This window comes from Schistocerca cancellata, chromosome 10, assembly GCF_023864275.1.
Source record: "Schistocerca cancellata isolate TAMUIC-IGC-003103 chromosome 10, iqSchCanc2.1, whole genome shotgun sequence".
Lineage (NCBI taxonomy): Eukaryota > Metazoa > Arthropoda > Insecta > Orthoptera > Acrididae > Schistocerca > Schistocerca cancellata.
The window spans coordinates 53,461,341-53,470,058 of record NC_064635.1 but is presented as its reverse complement, the minus strand read 5'-3'; the positions used below and the strand labels follow the sequence as shown (position 1 = coordinate 53,470,058).

At 37.9% G+C, this 8,718-nt stretch overlaps 1 protein-coding gene across 1 annotated transcript in view; it reads left to right on the top strand.

The window, feature by feature from the left end:
* The first annotated feature begins 2,727 nt into the window (after positions 1-2,727).
* LOC126106786 (zinc finger protein 239-like) overlaps positions 2,728-8,718 on the top strand; it is a 76,382-nt gene continuing 70,391 nt past the window's right edge. The window contains exon 1 of the mRNA XM_049913169.1: positions 2,728-2,793. The gene's annotated coding sequence lies outside the window, so the exon portion shown is untranslated. The remainder of the gene's footprint in view (positions 2,794-8,718) is intronic.

Sequence of the window (8,718 nt, the reverse complement as noted above, 5' to 3'; positions counted from 1 at the left end):
ACTGTCAATTCCTTACAGTCTGGCCCTAAAGATCACCGGATCTTAATCCGTTTCACTTCTGGCTGTGGAATTATCTGAAAGATGTTGTGTGCAGTGCTCCAGTTACGAACATAGCTCAACTGAGGCACATGTTGCGCAACGAATTCTGAACGTGACCCCCCCCCCCCCCCCCCCCAGACACTCCTGTCTGTTTGGAAAATGATGTTCAACTTGTGGAAGAACACGGTAAACAGCATATTGAACACGCCTTACGCCAGTGTTATGACAGTTAGAACCCGATGTCATTTTGCTTTTATGCGGTTTTAGGCCCCAGAGCAATTAAAAACCGATGTAATTTTCCTTTTTATGTGGCTTTTGCCCTCAGGATAGTTAAAAACTGACTTCTCCCACCTGATGTGGTACAACCTTGGTGTGGTGCCACAACTGTTAACTGCCGAGCTTGTGAAGTTATGCACATTCAGCAGTATAGATGATGTAATGTGGAACTTACAGTCGTCGAATTGCGATTTATCTGTCATTTGTAACCGATACCATTTCTGTTAAGATGCTTACCTATTGGTAAAATTTTCGTTTTTTTCGTTATATGACATGGCGCTGAAATTTGAAGTCATTCTGAGCAGTGGTTCTCTTTCTACAGCCTTTTGAAACTGGAACTTTAATTGTAGACACCATTTACATGTATCAGCAGAACGAAAAACCAGTCTAAAATGCAAATTATTACTTTTTATTCATTTGATGATTAGTTTCAGGCCGAGACCCATTTTCAAAACATCATAGGAAAATCGAAAATAGCATTTTCGAAGATGTCAAAAACGTGCATTGAACATTTACAGTGTGTACAGTGTATGTTTATATGTACCCAAAATGACAACAGTGAGTACATTAATTTTATATTAGAGTGACCAAATTTTTCCACCTGAAAAAACGGGCCATTTGCGAAAAATTGGTATGAAAAAAACGGGCTAAAATGGGACACTAGAAAAAAGGAAATATTCTGCACATATGACTGCATCACTTTACTAAAATAAATAAAAACTAAAGTTTATACACACAAAAAGGCATGTATTTTAACAAAATACTTCAAAACATGAGTGTAATTACACTGCATCATTTGATAATTCATTGTTTTTCCAAGAACTGGTTATTATTCAAAATACCGAGAAACTGGTGGAATGATTTCTACAAATTAACATTAATACAGACTGTAGACCATTTCGCTACAATGTCAGGAACACTGTTACTAACTTTGTACATATGAGAAGACCTACTACTTTTCAAAAGCTTTGAATTGGTTAATAGCAGGTTGTAGAACTCCTTACAGGTAAGGCCTTCATAATGACTCTTGACTATTACAATTGTTTCAATAGTTTCAGTGCTAAAGCAGTTTTTCTCATCAATCCAAAGGGAATTTCCAACTGAAAATACACTTTCCACAGCAGCATTTGTATCTAATACAGCAAGAGCAAACTCACAAACGCCTCTATAAGTTCACATGAAGTGCCTGTACTTCTAAGTGTATGGAATACACCACCCTATCTCTTATTTGTTTCCACATTAGTTTTTTCCCATTCTTCAAGTTTCCTGGATGCCATGTTGTGCATGAATCCTATCTCACCAAACAATACTTCCTCATCTACCTGAAATGTTGCACCTGAATCTACTGCCTTAAGAATTTTCAGATAATTTTAAAGTTCAGCTCAAGGAACAGAACTTTTCAGTGTTACCCTATGAAATGATTTCAGAGGCTGAAATGGAGAAGTCCACCTTTCTAAGTAAGTCACAAAAGGGTCTTAAAATAAATTGGTAATCATTTTGTATTTTACCTCAGAGAAAATACCTTCCTTTCCAAGTTAATTAAAATTGAAGAAGTAGCTGAAAATTGAAATTTACTAAATTTCCTGTTACTGATTTTTTTCTTAAGTGGCTCTAACTCTTCAGCCTATTGTGTAGCTGAAATCGCGGTTCTTTCCAAATTCTGGATTGAATTTGAAAACGTTTTCAATTGGATTTGTGCAAAATGAAGCCAAAGAAATGACTGTGGCTTCTCAAAAAAAACTATTTCAGCAATGTAGGACACCTATCCTGAGATAGAAAATAAGATTTCAAAGGTTTACACTATCAATATCGCCTTATTTCTTGGCAACAATGGCATCCATCTAGTTTTAATACTACCTAGAACTTGCTTGTATTCAGTATCAACAAAATCACAGAATTATTTTAGTTTCTCCAATCACACATTGTAAATAGTAAAACATTGAAAAAATTTTTTCAGTATTGTTTCTATGTCAATGGAAGGAAGGTCTGCACTTGTTTGACCTCCACTGTGTACCACATAGGCTGCACAACCGTTGAGTGGGATGTTCATCTTGAGAATAATGTTCAGTTTGGAGTAAACATTGTTTGTTCCTGGCCTCTTGTACCCACCAAAGAGGGTATTACAGTTATGTGCACAAAATGTGTGTGAATCGTGGATAAAAGACCATGTACCTACACCTAATATAAAATAATATAATGATAACACTTGTGTTAAATTATTTATTACGTGCTTCTGTGTGTCCATCTTTTCCTTATCGCGCTAAGATACGTACTGTGCTAAATGGTGTTATGTTGAAAAGCAAAATTTGTTTCGCCCGCGACTGAAACGACATCATTCTTATTGGCTACAAAAATCAGCTGTCGGTCATTTGCGTCCTGTCACAGCTGGCGGCACACGTTACCAACATACCCCGCAAGAGGTCACTGCAATTGAAATGCCAGCACCATGTGTCAACTGAGATTTCACGGAAGAGTGCTGTAGGTATTTAAGAATCTGTTTATTGTATAGCAGAGAGTGTATTTTCTGCGCCTTTGAGTTGGTTATCTTAATTACTAGTTTGTGGGTAAAAGTCTGGAATAGGACTAGTGGCGCAGTCCGTTTTCGTGTAGGAATGTTGTCATCTCATGCTATGAAGTACAACGGGAACAAAAGAAGGTGTATCAGCTGTCTGTGTTTCTGTATTGCGTATAATAAACTCACAGTGTTAACGCAGTTAATCACCCCTGTATGTATATGTCTATGTATTTCTCCCCCACTGATTCGGAAGACGCATAGCAGGATGACGTGAACTGTTCCTCGGAACGTTCACGCTTTAAATGGTTAGTTGTATCGTAACGACAATCATCGTAGTCCTTATTTATTTGATCCGTGTGATCAGATATTACACAGTGTGCTACAAATGCTGGACAAAATGTGCTAGTATTTCCATGGTGCATTTGCTTCCCTGAATAGTTCACGTTTTGCACTTAATCATAACCAGCGCACTCACTGTCCTAGATGTTATAGAATAAAAACAGTGACACAGTAAATAAGACTTCACGTCTTTCCAGAATTACATATTGTCTTCAATAGCCTTTATACTGTACTTGGGGTGGGGGGGGGGGGGGGAGGAGCTTATTGAACAGCTTAAGGTCATTCTGGAATGCTCCATTTGAACAAAATTATATTTGGCGTCTATTACTTGCAGGTTTATTCTAGTGTAATGTGAATTTTATTATTTTTCTTTAGTTAGCATTCGGTTGGCATTATGTCGTTCTTTTTAAGATGATTTTAATTTCTTAGAATATACTAAAGTTAGATTTAGATGTACTTTTCGTTCCAATTGATACATGGTGAGATCCTCTAGGACGTAGATGATGTCGGAGGACAACTCGATAAATATTTCCAAAATAAGAGCAAATATGCTAATATAATCCCACATGAAATTGCTCTCATGGATTTTACATGTAAAAGGGGGTCGACAGAAGCGTCCGATCCCACGCGTCGGCTTTGACCCGTGACGTAAGGGTGTTGTCGTGTGTGACGTCATGACGGTGTCCCGTTAGTGTCATTAGGCTTCTTGTGGAAAGTGTGTGTGTTTTTTTTTGTTTCCGCCATATTTGTGACGTCATGGGTCAAAGCAGACGGGCGGCATCGGACGCTTCCGTATTTCCTCTAACTTTAGTATATTCTGAGAAATTAAAATTATCTTAAAAAGAACGACATAGTGCCAACCGAATGCTAACTAAAGAAAAATAATAAAATTCACATCACACTAGAATAAACCTGCAAGTAATAGACGCCAAATATAATTTTGTTCAAATGGAGCATTCCAGAATGACCTTAAGCTGTTCAATAAGCTCCTCCCACCCCCCCCCTCCCCCCGCAAGTACAGTATAAAGGCTATTGAAGACAATATGTAATTCTGGAAAGACGTGAAGTCTTATTTACTGTGTCACTGTTTTTATTCTATAACATCTAGGACATCGACAGAAGCGTCCGATCCCACGCATCGGCTTTGACCCGTGACGTAAGGGTGTTGTCGTGTGTGATGTCATGACGGCGCGGAGTTTGGTTTGAGTGTGGCTGTCTCTAGTTCTGTTTTATCTTATTTTATTTACTTTTCTGATCTGTTCGTTCTATCTCGTGAGTATTTTTTTTTTAATTTAAAAACGCTTATTACTTATTTTAATTATCTGTTTCCTCCAATTTCTGTTTTAGTTTATTATATTTATCTTTCTGATCTGTTCGTTCTATCCCGTGAGATTTTTTTTTTTTTTTTTTAAAGACAAAAAACACTAATCAGCTACTGAAGCATCTTTATCTTCTATGGGTTGCAGGGGTTACGACCCCTGGGGATGTGGGTGGGTATTCATGCATGGCTGTCTTCACTTACACGTTGTAGCTACGCAAGGCATCTAAATTTGTTTATATTTAGTTTGCCCCCCCCCCCCCCCCCCCACCCAAAACACCCCATTTCCCGCGCTTGTCCCGTTAGTGTCATTACACTTCTTGTGGAAAGTGTGTGTGTGTGTGTGTGTGTGTGTGTGTGTGTGTGTGTGTGTGTGTGTGTGTGTTTTTGTTTCCGCCATATTTGTGACGTCATGGGTCAAAGCAGACGGGTGGCATCGGACGCTTCCGTATTTCCGTAAAAGGATATAAAACTTTTCACCATTGGTAGTGTCAGAAGTTTAACCTTCGAGTTTAATACAATCAAAAGGTATGGCTAGTTATGTTACTTGTTTCAGTGCTCACAAGCTCACTCAGCAAAATCTGCAGGCTGCTTCCGGTTGACCTAAAATGATGATATTTGGCATGAAGCAAGATTTCACAATAGAAGCAAAGAAAAAAATCCCAGAAATGGTTCATTTGTAATTATATTGTACAAAAAATATTTTTTGTCATTTGTTATGTCTGTCATGTTAAGGCCCCTTTTCTCAGATTTGGATAGACATATATCTTGCCTGTATTGATAAAAGGCAAAAATTGTTGAGATACTAGATTCCTTGGACAGATGGATTTTGTATTTAAAGTTTGTACAACACCATTGGTGCAAGAGTGCTACACACACTCTCTTCTCTCTCTCTCTCTCTCTCGCTTGACCAGATTTTTTTTAAAGAAATTTGTCCTTAAGCACACATAACAGTGAAGGGGTGGAGCTGTGTGAAATATTTCGTGAGAAAAACTGTACATATTACAGTGATATTAAACACCTAAAGAACTAGAGAAAAACATTTTTTGGAAACCACGTTTTAAAGACTACTTTGTTTCATAGAATTCTCAGATGTGAAGAACATATGTAATCTGTTCGTGAGTATACTGCTAAGATTAACCATTTCAGTTGATTCCAGTAATAACTATAAATAAGGACAAACAGCTTTTGTTATTATTTAGAAGTGCTTGCTGTGCTCTGCATACATTTTTTTAAAAATCTGCTGTTTTGTATCTTGCATTATTAACCGCACGTAGGGCTATTATCAAAGTTATGATTGTGTAGGTTTATCAAGCGAGATTTTTGACTGGATTGAGTATTTCTTCATAGAGGACATAGCATGTGATCTTAGATGGAGAATAAAAGTAACTGGGTGTGCCCCAAGGAAGTATGTTGCTACCCTTAATTAATGACCTTGCAGGCAATGTTAATAATAACCACAGTGTTTTCATGGGTGATGCGGTTACTTGTGGTGAAGTACTGTCTGAAAAAAGCTGCACAAATATTGTTAGATTTTGATAAGTTTTGAAAATGATGCAAAGGTTGACCAGTTGCTTTAAATGTTCAGAAATATAAAATTGTGCACTCCACAAAATGAGGAAACATAGTATCCCATGACTACAGTATCAAAGGAGTCACAATTCGAATCTGTCCACTCTTACAAATATCTGCGTGTAACAATTTGGAGACATATTAAATGCAACAGTTACATAGGTTAAAATGTAGGTAAAACAGATATCAGACATTGGTTCCATGAAAAAATACTGGGAAAATGAAATCAGTATACAAAAGAGATCTCTTGCAAATCACATGTGTGGCCCATTCTGAAATGCTGCTAAAGTGCCTGGGGTTTGAACCAGCCAAGATTATCAGGTAATATCAAACGAGTACAAAGAAGAGCATTACAAATGGCCACAGGTTAGTTTGACCCCTGGGAGAGTGTCACAAATGTGAAAAACTCACATGGCAGCACTTGAAGATAGATGCAAACTACCCCAAGAAAATCTGCCTACAATAGTTATGTAAGTTAAATACCATCTTCAATGTCTGTAATGTGCTTCCTTTACAACACTATCATGAACAGCTGGAAGTGTGTGGCAGAACCTCCATAGGATGACCAGTGCTAAGCCAGTGTTCTCATTAATAGTTTTTCTGACTGTTCTAAGTATTTGTAAGGCTTATGCTCAATACACCAGTCCTCTATGGTCCTGATCGTCTGACCAATATATGATATGCCACAGCTGCAAGGAACACATTAGATACTTGCCTTATGCAAATAAAGATCATTCTGTAGAGAACCCAAAAGGCCCCTGGTCATAGATGGTGGTTGAATAACATGTTTATCATCATCTTTCTGCAAAATATGACCAATACTGGGGATACCCTCTACCATGTACTATATGGTGGTTTGCTGATTATGTGTGTATATTTAAATCTGCCACATTCCTTGTGGTTGTGGCATGTCATATTTGGGCAGACCAGTAGGACCATAAAGGATGATATATTGAGCAGAAGTGTCATTCTCACTTAGAAAGCGGAACAAATATGCTATTCCAGAACAGTGCCTTGCCACCAGTCTTCCTACAGAATACATACCTACCATCTTTAGTCCTAAGTGGGACAGATATCACTTTCTCTCCTTCAGCAGTTTGTCTAGGAGTAGTAACAGATGAAAATCTAAACTGGGTCGAGAAAGTAATGTCGAAGAGGACATCACGATCTCTCCATGCCCCACAAAAATCTAAAAAGCTCTTCCCTCTTGATCTGAAAAATAAATTTCTGCAAATACTTATACTTCCATCACTGACTACAGTGATGACGTCCTGCAAGATCATTCACAGAGAAGTTGACAGTGCCTGAAACTGCTTATGAATGCCTGTGTTCAATATATATGTGGTGGTCAACTCTTTGATTATATTTCACCTATGCACAGGAGTTCTGGTAATGTGCAGAGATTTCCATGTACTCTGTCTTCTGTACTGTCATCAACATTCACTGTCCCTCACATATTACCTTGACCTTAATGCCCTTGCCTGAACAACATGCAGAAACACCCATTCTCGTCAGGGCTAAATCCTTTCTGTCCCACTCCATCAGTGAGCCATTTTCTCCTTAAAGTCCTTTTCAGTTGCAGGAACCTGTCCCTGGAATAACTCCCTCATTATATTAGAGAACTGAATAACATTTCCAGTTTCAAAAGACACTTAATGACATATCTACTGAAGCAATAATAATGACTATTGTTATCCCTGTACACACACGTTACCCCTTCCTTGTTTCCAACCAGATCTTCATTTCCCAGTGTTTTTAGCTGGTGGCATCTTCTTAAATTTCCCTTCCCCGGAACTCACTATATCAGAAAATATTTATTTTGTACATCCACAAATAGCTTTCATATATCTGCCACAATCATTCTTGTTGTTGTTTTTGTTATTGTCATCATCTCCACCACCACAACCACCACCACCATTATCAATGTTAGCGGCGGCAGCAGCAGCAATAGCAGTAGGAATACTACCAGTATTACTGTGACTTTATTAGTTCTCAATCATTATTATTTATTTACATTGCCTCTACAGACACTCAAGACAGAACATTATATTTGTCATATTAAAACTATCATTATTTCTTACATAACTACGATGTAAAAAAAAGGGAATGTATTTGAGAGGACGGGAAGGCTCTAATCTGACCAGGTTAAAAAATAAAAAAAATGTAACACAGATATCCTGGCAATTACTTCCAGCTATTGGGATAGTGTTATTAAGCAAGCAGTTGAGATTAAATGATCAAATTACCTTATAGATGTGGATGTTTTTTCTCAAATTCTCCTTGGAATTCTGCTCTCCTCCTGTCAGACAACAGGCAGAGTTGATGCTACCTCACACATTGGTTGTTAGTATTCACTATTGATCACTTCAGATGTTGATCATGTTTGTTGTGTGATGACATTAGTGTTTATGGTGTGCGTGTTGCCTTTCATCATATGGCCTGCATACCGGGATTTTAAATTTACTTGCACAGCACCCTCTCATAACATTGGTGTCTTGAAAATGACAGGGTGAGCATCCGTTGACATTTCGGTGTTTGTCGAAGATGTCACCTGGCTGCATTCATGAGAGTTATTTGAACATTCTATACAGAGGAAGAAACTTGTTTTGAGGTTCAAACAACTCACGGGAATTCAGCCAGGTAATATTAACAGCGACTG